This window comes from Ornithodoros turicata, unplaced genomic scaffold (genome assembly GCF_037126465.1).
Source record: "Ornithodoros turicata isolate Travis unplaced genomic scaffold, ASM3712646v1 ctg00000968.1, whole genome shotgun sequence".
Lineage (NCBI taxonomy): Eukaryota > Metazoa > Arthropoda > Arachnida > Ixodida > Argasidae > Ornithodoros > Ornithodoros turicata.
The window spans coordinates 356,577-366,278 of NW_026999431.1; positions in this window are offsets into that span (position 1 = coordinate 356,577).

Sequence of the window (9,702 nt, forward strand, 5' to 3'; positions counted from 1 at the left end):
CGAATATTGTTCGAGTTGTCTTTGCGTTCGTGTGTATTGGAAGGTGACGACAACAGAGCCAGATATAACCTTGCAATATAGAAGGTCGCACATACTGGGCGTTTCAGCTATCGTGATAAATTCCAACTGTAGGCGTAAACGCCGTATAGGATTGTGGGACTTTTGGCAATTACCCTCTGGCAACTTTTGCCGACACTTAGGAAGGGTTTGGACAATTTTTAATTGATGGAAAGTTATGTTTTCAATCAAATTTGGAAAATTGCCAAGCACACCCCTATTTTTTAACAGAAATATGAAGGATGACCGCAGACACAACGAACCTATGCGCAGTATTAACAGAAACTGTCGAAAAAAGTAAGTGCTGCTTTTGTCCTGCGGACGTGATTGTTGAAAAAAAAGGCGAGCAGATAACGTGCGAGGAAGACGTATCCCCGCCTCTTGTTTTACCTTTCTTTTCGCTGGTTTGACCTTGATGCAGGTGATGACCGTCACAAAGAAACAAAAAAATCAAGGTGGGAACACTTCTTCTTCTTCCTGCACATTTTGCCCACGCGTTTTTGCAACAATAAAGCAGGCAGGGCTATAGGAGCACTTTTGCTAAGTCTTTTCAACTATTTCATTCACTATACTGTACAGAGGTTTCGTTGGGTCTGCGGTTATTCGTAGACGACTTGATGTTTCTGTTAAAGAAAGTAAGGATCACTTGGCAATTTTCAAAGTTTTTCATTGAAAAGATCCCTGAATTAAAAATTGTCCAAAACGGCAGCAAAATATTCCAGAAGGTAATTGCAGAAAGTGCCACAATCCTCCGGCAGGTACGTTGCCAGTTAGAACCGTTTATCACTTTAGGTGAAGTACCCTGTTAGTATACGTTTATAAAAAAAAATACAAAAAAAAAACACCAGGACTTTTCCTCGCATATGTGACCCATCGGAGACTGCACTTGTTTCAAGCAAACTCCAAAGAGGCCAAATTACACCTCTGCTTAGTTTCCGCGACCTGATTACTCTCATGATGGTGCGTTTATTTCATTGATGAGCATGTTGTGTTACCCTGAAATGCTCAGAATGTTTCAAATTCCCTGCTATATTTTATAGCTGCCATTGCAGCTCTTGTAGTGTTATCTTAACACCCAAACTGGGCTCCTTACATTTCATCTTGGCCGAGGCTAACTGTAGACTACAGAAGAATGTCGTGTGAACTGCCGTATAGATGACGTTCCTCATTTTATTACTTTATGCATTTTGTAAAGACTGCACTTGGCTCGCATTGTCATATCGGATTTCTTCTTCGGGTTGTTTGTTACGAGACCACGCTGTGCAGAAGGAAGTAAATAAGGTTCTCTTTGAAGTGATTGGTATTTTTGTGCATATTTTGTAGCGAAATAACGTTCATCGGCTCAGTTCAAGAATACTCAAATATCTGTATCAGGGAGTGTGAAAAACGGTTTTGCTCAGATGACAAAGGTGGAAGGCACTTTCGTAGGCTCGTAGTACAACTTACCTCGACCGATATGACGAATTTCTACATGAATCTGATGTGTACTGCACGGAATTGGGTTTGTGGTGTTTGCTCATTTTTGCTAGGAGGTGCTTCGAACCAATTATGGGGTGACAGCGTTTACTTGGTGCTATAGCGCATTAATGCGATGACATTATTTACTCATTTATGCTGAATGGTGCTTCAGCCCATTGATGTAGTGACGTTAATTAACAGCACCAAGGTGATGATCCTTTAGTTCCCTATGTCATGTGTACATTTACAGAGCCTTTTCTGGATAGAGGGATGCCATTTTCGGTCCAAGTAAGCATATCGACTATTTGTTTAGCGTTATGAATATTTGTAACTGCTGGTGCACGAATCGTTCAGCTTTTCCCTGTATACAAGGCAAAGTGTGGTCTGACCCTGTAAGCCATCCAGCCACTATTAATTCCAAACCACCCCTTGTGGGCTTAATGACTGAGAACACAGTTTCTGCTCGTCACTGCTAAATGCAGGCTACAAATTGATTACATCACATCAACATCTGAAGCTGCTGAGAGGTGAAATTTCTAGAGCTTTTATGCGTTCATGCATTGAGCACTTCTCTGCTTTGTTATCATCCAAGTCAAACGTCATTTTCTTTTTATGCATATTGTGTAATATTTAACATTGTGTAGCTATAGATCACTTGAAGTTCCTTGAAATAAAGAAGAATGAAAGCTTTGGAACTGCTCTTCTCACGTGAAAATTATTTGCTACAGCTAGTGTTAAAGCATATCGGATACCGTGAGGGCACGGTATGGCATATCAGATTAAAGCCTGATCATATCCCAGACTTGTCCCATGGGATGTCCACAGGAAAGATCATCTAGAAGGTCGTCTGGGAGGTGTACACAAATCTCCATGGTGAAGCAACGTTTGCAGATATTCACAGTTTCCTACGCTCAAAGAAGTCAAAGGCAGCATTGATCACACTTGTGAGTACACATTTCCCATTTGTGTCAGAGGCGGAGCCTTTTCCAAAAATAAAGATGAGCATACTGCAGAGCTGTGCCGTGATTAATTACAAGTATCTAAGTTACCACAGATAATTTCGTTTGATTCAGTAGACCACACTAAGTAGTATCAAAAATGTGTTTCCTTGAAGTTACTTTTTCGTGTAGCTTACGGTACTCTAATTACTCGCAAATTGCTTCTGCATTATTGTGAAGTCATGCTTTAAGTGTTGTAAGTTGCACTGAACATCTCTGTGAGCACATGGCACCTGTAGTTGCTCTTTATTGTCAACAGAGTACATGTACGTTGCCCTTTTTGGGAGGTATTAATATTTTCCATCTAATCAATAATTACGCTTGAGTGGGTAGCTCAGTCACAATTGATAAGTAACAGTAAGTGTAACTTAGTTACACTGTGCTTTCAGTAAGTGTAGCTCAATTACATTTTGCAAGAATTATGATAGGTGGTTTAGCTGTTTGACACGCATGTTCTTGGGTCTTAGTGAGCACTGTGACTGTGGTTTCACTGTCATTCCACCTAGGCTGGTGAGATAGTCAAAGCAAGCACGAGGGTAAGTTGCCTTGCTTAAAGCTCGAATTGCACTTAAATCGTTAACTCCATTAATATGCATGGAACATAGTTGTAATCTCTCGACATCTGTTGTGCTACTAGTTTGCATGCAACGGGTAGCCTTACGATATCACACTGAGATGATGATGCAAACGGTTTGGCTGAACAATAATGTTTCCCCTTATTTATTTAACAGGGCGACCCTCCAGAGGGACATGTCCCCGGACCCAAGGTTTTCTTTGGGACAAGGAAACAGATAGTGACAAGGAAGGAGTTTGTCACCTTAAGCGATAGTTGCAGCCTTGAGAAGGCTCTTGTGCTTGTTTCATGTATCTACTACATAAAGGACCTCGACTATCGCTGTGCATTTGGCCAAACGCTTGGCTTGATCCAAACTGTGTTGGTTAAACAGTCACCCTTCCAGCGTTACCTGCACACACATCTCCTATCCGAGCTCCTCAAGGCCCTCTAAAAGCTATTGCTGAAGACGAGAAAGCAAGTTAAAAGAAGTAAGGTGGCTTCCCATGATTCCACTGTACCAGCTGTTGCACAGAAACAACAACAACTTTATTTTCGACCTTGGAGAATGGGGAGTTTCATCGCCGCAGGCGATACTCTACCCCATTGCTGGATGGAATGTTGGGATAAAATAACGAGCCCCTTCACAATAATGATCGAAGTCCGATGGCGTCCAGAAATGTCAGAAGAGCTTTAAGCGTTGCTGGGCTGGATTGGGCCAGGGACCAAGCAATATCGATAGGGAGAAAGGGCGATAGTCCAGCTGACGAAGAGACTCGGATAGTGTGGTTCGGGAAGGTTCGTAGTGAGGGCAATGAAGAAGAATATGCTCCAGATCCTCAAAAGCACCATAGTGGCAGCAGGTGTGAGAGTCAACTTGTCTCAAGCGGTAACGCCACTGAGCTGTAAAGGCCACATCGAGGCGCATTCGGTGGATTAATGCAGCATTTTGACGAGAGGTGTTTTGTGGCATGCGGAAAGCGAGCGTGGGATCAACTCTGTTCAACATAGAGGGGGGAAGAATGTCGGTTGTTCGTTGGCGGGAAGCGAGGGGTGTTACTAGGCGTCACAGAATTGAACGGCGGTCTCCTCTCAGCAGAACAATACTGGTCCGTTTCCGATACGAGAGTGCTGCTTCTGCGGCGCTGTCGGCCTGCTCGTTCCCCACGATGTTGCACATTTACAGAGCCTTTTCTACATTTACAGAGCCTTCTGGTGCGAAGAGCCTTCTGGTTGCACAGAAATCTCCCAGCTGTGTAACCTAAAGACTGTTGGAGTTGGTCAATAAATTATTCCCATGTCATTTTTCTAGTAAGTTTTTTTTTACGTGCCTGCCAAGTTGTTTAGTATGGAAATGATTTGGAGGTGCTTCCCAGGCAGCACAATGCACTGAAAGTCGAATGCAATGGGGGTGGATGGTGTGTGTCATATCAACGTTCTTTAGTTTCACGGGTTTGTTCATGGCCTCCCACCCACCCGTCCACCCCTATTGCACTCGACTTTCAGCACATTGTGCTGCTTGGGTTATTACATTGATAAGGATTTCAACTTTTATTTTATGCAGCCTAATACTTATGCAAAACTATCTAATTGACGAGAAACAACTGTTACCACAGAAGGAAAAACAAGAAAATTTATTTGTGTAATCAACACGTTTGACCTTGCTAATTTAATGCTTGCCCCTCCACCCAGCCTCCCCTATTGTGCTTACCTGCTTGGCTCGCCTAGAACACAAAATTGGAGGCTGGATGAAGGAACAAACCGGAGCCTTGCTGCCCTGCAAAAGAAAACCTGTGAATTACCGGAGAAAATCAACTGGCAATGCAGTTTTCTTAATGCCCCGATACCATAAGATGCATGCATTCTTAGATTGAGTGTAGACCTGAAGCCATCTGATGCATACTTTGACAGTTAGAATCCTTGTGTAATTATGAGCAGAAACAAATGAGCCTTATCTGGCACTAAAGATGGTCGGTCCCAGAGGTGCCCACCCAGAAAAAAAAATTCAATTGTTAGCTTTACCTACCTACAAAGTGTCAGTCAGAGGGATTGCACCAAAGCGTCTGATATGCCATTATGGTCAACTTTAGTACCCTATTTATGTTTGTATGTTTGTTAACCTCCTGTGAAATGCCTAGAACAACTTTTGGCATGAGGGTTTCCTTGAGGTACTGTGGAAAATAATAAAAAAAACGCTTTCCCCTGAGAAGTTTTTCTCACAGTAGTTTGTACACATTGATGGTTTTGTTCTTGAATGCTTGCAACACACCTTTGAAATGGCTAGCAAAGCTGGTACCATATAAGCCCTTTTTTAAGACTGCTCTGTCATTTATATGGTTTGAGAATTTTTCTGAAATGCCTGTGTGTAAAACCAACCTTTGAATGCTTCGGAACATGTCGAATGGTTTTCAAAATGTGCATAAAATAAAAACAAAAAGTACCCAATCTTCCATGAACAGACCGATATTTTACTCGCAGCAGTTAGTATAACTTGGTACTCTTCTCTGGCGTTCATAAACTTGCATCGAAATTATGAGAATAGTGTAAATCCCACCTTCTTTTTTCTTCTTCTTTGGTTGCCTTTAAATGCTTTACAGGAAAAGGAAGTGAAGTTGTTAACGCAGAGTTTTCTTCCTTTTATTTAATATTGTTGGTATTATTTTCAAACTTGTTAAGTATTTGAGAATCTCCTTTGAATTGTTTGGGAAGATGTTAAGCGTTTCTCCCCTGAGGATACATATAAATATTTTGGAAAATGTGTATGAGCAGGGCTGGAAACCGTCATTTTTTGGGGTTCGGTTCAAGGTTATCGGTTCGGGTATGGGTTCAGCAAAACCAAAATAACGGTTTGAACCGATACTAAGGGGTTCGAACCGCTTTACGTGTGCTGTGCTAATCAGTGGACCACATGTGAGAGTTATTGTCAGGTTCCCACGATGGCTTGCTCCTCCTCCTTCCTCTGACGCCCTCGCGTCTACACTTCATAGGTACAAAGAACCATGCAGTTCACAACGGGTACTACTGCACCAAAAAAGTGCTGGGAAATGGCGTACAGCTAGCATACCATTGAACTCAGTTCCAAAAGGCTATTTCTAAAGAAAAGAGAAGAAAGCGGCCACATGGCCCAGAGTCCCATTCACAGACCGACACGTTGCCCTCCGTTCAAAAGAGGTGACCCTCCTGTGTTTCCTACCTCTATGGTCTGGGTCTGAAGCTCTGCCAACCTCTTTCCCGGAGTCGCGAGAGGTTTGCGTTGCTGGCGGACGTTACTCTATAAACTGTTAAAACTTACGTCGCTTTCACACTGCGACGCTGAGTGAACACAAGTAGCCCAGGCAGCTATGCAAAATGTTGCTGTCGTGTAGCACATTTTTTTACCTTTCCCTTTTTTTTTACAAAAATGTACAGGGATGTCGTGAACCTTTTTGGAGGTGAGGCTGTAGGAGGTGCATGGACTCACCACTTCTTGGTTCATCAATGTGTCCGCTCTATGGATTCGCCAATATTCTGAGCGACGTAAGGAGCTGGTGCGATGCAGTCCAGTGGGAAGGTATTGGTGTTTTCACTATCTATCGAACCGGTTACCGCATCAGAGTTTTTTGGTTCAGTTCCGGTTCGTTCAAGGGGAGAGAAAAAATGTTTATGGTTCGGTTCGGCAAAAAATAATGGTTTTCTGTGGTTTTCGGTTAAGATTCAGTTCCGGTTTCGACTCCTGTGTATGAGAGCAGTCTCAAGACATTTTCACAGGTGTGCCTTTTGCAGTTGTACTGTCACCCAATCTGCACAGTGTATTACCGTGAATGGTACTTCGCCTCGCGATATTTTTCATTGCATGTCATGGTAAGCTTCAGTCAGCATAAATTGCACGCAAGTGTTCGCCGTTTCTGCGGCAATGCTAGAAATCACCTCATCATGAAATTTTGTCGTATGCCCCATGTGGGTTGATTCTGGTGAAAAACCATGATCTTTTCTTTATTTTTTTCGTAAATTGTGCACAATGTGGCTTGCGGTCACTGTTTTTGTATATGGCCGCCCACAGCACTAAAAACATACGTCAGCATCAGGGGCAGTCATATACTGCCTGTACTGCATACTTCTGCTGCCGCCTTTGTTGGCGCGTACTACATTGCTCCGCACGTGAGGTGTGACATGGCAACGCGTAATCTTGCGCAGCGCTTTTGCCTTTCGCTGCTTTCACGTTTTCTTGCCCGTTAACTGTGTCTGCGTTGCAATCTTTCCTTTTAGTGGGATGACGACGCTGGTTTTGAGTAGATTTAATGCTTAGGTAGGTCGTATTTGTGAGGCATTGCACGACGTTTTACTTGTATTTAAACATCTAAGTATGTTCTGTTGCGGACATTGGTGGGCGCATGACAAATGGCGGCAGGAGAGGATCGGCTACATCAGTGAAGCGACGGTCTACATCACAAGTGAGGTTAATTGTATTGTTTCATTCCAGATGAACGTGGGGCTGCATTGATTGCAAGTGCGTGAGTTACAAAATGAGGTACTGTAATAGCTTTCACGTTGGAAGAGCGCCAGCCTGATATTAACTTCGGTTTCTTTGCAGATAGTTCCATGTCACAACGGTCACACATGCGAGTCCGTTCGTCGACCATTTCGGGTGAGGATCTGTCCTGTTCGTCAGGATGAACTCGATTCAGCTTTGCCTTGACTGCCTGTTCGAAGTTTCGAGGACTGTGTTGGCGTGCGAGGACTAGCGGATTACCGGATTATTAGTGTCCGTGCAATGTGTGCTCCATATATGTGAACGTCGGAGTTAAGTGAACCGTGTATGCTTTCCATTCGGCAAATGGTGATGTACTGGATGTCAATTTACAGGTACGTGCATACCAATAAAATTTAGTGTTACATGTTTGATGTTCTTGGTGCATTTTCATTCCTTTTCTCTCTCTTTTTTTGCCAATTATGGAGCCCATCATACTGGGCTCCAACTCGAGAGGCACTGTATGTGACTCCTGTATTAGGAGGTACGGGTAACCCTTCAAACGGCCGGAACACTGTGGCTCCTGGTGGCAGCAGGGATGTCGTACCGGTTGCTTCAGGGGGCACGGAGCACCTACAGCTTTCGCAGGCACCGCGACCCTCTTGAAGTCGTTTGTTGCAGATAGAATGAGAATGTGAAGTAGAATGAACCCCAGTTGATCAGATGGCACATATCCGTCACTGGGTTTAGAGTGTACACGTGTTCGCCCCCTAGTTGTGCTGCAAATGCTGGTCTTTGAGATAGAAACATAATATCGTACTAACAAACAAGATATTTATGCGAAGACAATTGGGAGACGACAAAGTGTCATAAATCCGTATTGTCGTATTAACGACGTTCGACTGTGTGTGCATGTAGTGTATGATGCCTGAGACAAAGAGCTTTGAAAAGCTGGAGCTTTTTCTTGCATTCCTGAGGGTATATATACCGAGCATAGCAATTTTTTACAACGACATTTCTCAAGGCATCTAAAATTCGTATTTGGAAGTCGTGCATGCCAAACTCGAAGTCTATCTCTTCGAAACCGTTTTCAAAAATGTTAGATTTTTTTTCTTCGAACCTGCGCGAATTCGAACCGCGGCCTTTCGCGACATACTTTGACCAACCGGTATCGTGTAGGGTTCTTCATTTTCGGGTTAAACCGTAGCTTTCACGATATTTGCACTTCGAACCTTTTTTTTTCTGAGATTCGGGCATAACCCGATTTCTCTCCGAATTCCGCGAGGTCTCTCAACCTCATATACCTTCTCAGTGAGCCACGAAAGGGATGAATCACATTATCAACCTTGTTTCCCAAGAAAACACTTGAATATGTTCCTGCCAGTCACCTCCTAAGTATTACCGGATGCTTCTTTTGGACTCCTGTTGCAATGGCGTGGTTCATCCCTGCAATTATATTGGCAGCTTGACTCACGCGATTTTAGTTTCGCCCAGAAACTCCCGACACGTGACAGAGCACGCCTGATTCTTCCCCGAATCTCCTTTCTAAAAAATCACCCAATTTTTACCCCCTCCCCAGAATTTCAAAAATATTAGAACCCGAAAGCTAAGAACACTACGCGGTACTACACCGGCGGTTGTCAGTCTCGGCTTATTTGCGTATTGTAGCAAAATTCGACGATGGATATTTAAAAACTCACACACTCGTTTCAAGGTTATTTAAATGGAATGACCTTCAACGAGGATTGTCTTCCATCCCGTGATCTCGCTTTCGACCGAAATCACCCTCTTTAAAGAGTTCGTCGATTACTATTACGTAATGATTTATTACTAGACCTCAGATTCCTAGGCAAACGCCTTCTCTCTCTCTCTCCTCTCGTGTGGTTCGTTCCAATAGCACCATATCAATTCAGGAGCACGAATTGGGTACTGGGAACCTCTTGTATCAACTTGATAGTAGCTATAAATGCACGTGTCATAGTTGGAACGTAAGAACAACGATTTAACAGCCGCACTGCTCCCCCTGGTGATGAAACTCCCCCAGCCCAATCTTCATCATCAAGTAGAGTCACCTTAGCTTTAAAGTTTCTTACGTTGTAGTCCAGCGATTCCACTCACAAAGTCCAGCATTATTCTTCTGAGCGCTTATTTTTTAACTGTTGGGCTTTCAAAACTGATTTTTTTTTTCA